The sequence below is a fragment of the Mya arenaria genome, chromosome 9, assembly GCF_026914265.1.
Source record: "Mya arenaria isolate MELC-2E11 chromosome 9, ASM2691426v1".
NCBI classification, from domain to species: Eukaryota; Metazoa; Mollusca; class Bivalvia; order Myida; family Myidae; genus Mya; species Mya arenaria.
Window position 1 is genome coordinate 70,436,684 of NC_069130.1, and position 1,678 is coordinate 70,438,361.

A 1,678-nucleotide genomic window follows, 5' to 3' on the forward strand; every position below is an offset into this window, starting at 1 on the left:
TCTTATTTAAGACTGATTGTTGAAATGGGAAATTCGAATGAATAATGGAACAAGTAAATAGAAGTATAACACTGCATTTATTGCATGATTTTGTTTGGTCACTTAAAAATTAAATGGAGATGTTTCATTTTTTAGATTTCCCTAGTTTCCAGTTCTGATGTCGGAAGACGTTTGCTGCTCACCGACATACATCAGGCCAAAAATGGCGGTCCCCAATGGCTACTATAACGTTACCATTTATTTCCTTTCGGCGCCAAAGTCGCATAATTGCGACAACTAGGCTGACCGCCAAAGTCGCATATTTGCGACAAAACGATAGGGTAGTGTTTTCGCTATTTTTACGCTCAAATATTATTACAGAGCCGAGTGATTTCTACTTTCGATTCAGAACGAGGCTTTTTCATGTTACTTCCGCATTCTTAAATATTTTTTCACGTAAAATTGAATTACAGTCTTCTAAAGTGAATTAAAATCGCAGAGCGATCTGGACAATTCAAGATGGCTTCCAGGAAAAGGAAGCGGGCTTATACTTGCAAGGAAGTGCTAAATACGATCTGTTATGACAGTAATAGTAATATTCCGGACATCGAAATTGGATTCGGATATGTCAAATGAAAGTTCGGATGACGATATTAGTAAGAAAACTGTTTCAAATCCGTCATCCAGACCACAAACACCTTCAGGTTAGTTTGAATAATGCTTTTTTTCTGTTATTATTGATGTTTTATCCCCATGAAAATGTCAAATATACCATAAATAAAGAAATAAGCACTTGGCAGCTAAGTAATTCAATATAATATATATAAAAGAAGACTAAATTTAAAAAAAATATATGGATGAAACTTTGCCCAGTAGGTTGAGAGGTTGGCGGTCGTTTTTTTATGATATCTTCAAATTCGTCTGTTTTTGAGTTCTGGCTGCTTATTTTGATCAAATTCTCAATTTATAATGCAGTTTGATAATTAAACATATGCCTATATTGATTTATGACTGTTATAGAATTATTTATTATTTATTTAAGACCACGGACAAGAGGTTGAGGGGACAAGGTAGAGCGATCGGGAGAGGGGAATATTCGAAAAGAAGAAGCATCGACCAGATTGTGCAGTGCGAAGTGACAGACAGACTCCTGGATGGAGTATAAAACAAACATATTTTAAATGCAATGAGTGCAACATTCCTATGTGGGCAGCCCGTGTCATTCACACAAACAAGAACTTTCAGGAAGCTGGACGCGTGGTCCATAATGTTGATGCATAACTATCTAGATGTGTTGTTTGTACACATGTAGATTTGTTTATAAGCAAAAATGTTTTCATTTTAACATAGTCATTTTTTCTATTGTATAAGAAGTAAAGAAAGGATATGTACACAAATGTAATCACTAAATATTTATGAACTTAATGACATTTTTTCATTTTTTTAAATTTATTATATAATTTATTAAATATTTTGTATAATAAAATTTCAAAAAATCATATTTCTTTTGATGTTATGTTTAATATATTATTTAATTAATTTACTGTGAAAATTTGAAGAGAAAAGCTTTATAAATAAAAAAAGTTATGGTCAAGTGAATAACCTTGGTAGAATTCTCTTATACTTCCAGGAATTAATTTGGCACTGAGATGAACTTTTGACTATTTATTTGGCGCCGAAAGGGACAACGGTATTTGAA

At 32.7% G+C, this 1,678-nt stretch overlaps 1 long non-coding RNA gene across 1 annotated transcript; it reads left to right on the plus strand.

The window, feature by feature from the left end:
• Positions 1 to 461: 461 nt before the first annotated feature.
• LOC128203603 (uncharacterized) lies at positions 462 to 1,478 on the plus strand. Its single transcript, XR_008255986.1, has 2 exons — positions 462 to 683; positions 1,022 to 1,478. It is a non-coding gene; the product is annotated as an uncharacterized LOC128203603 (long non-coding RNA).
• The last annotated feature ends 200 nt before the right edge of the window (positions 1,479 to 1,678 follow it).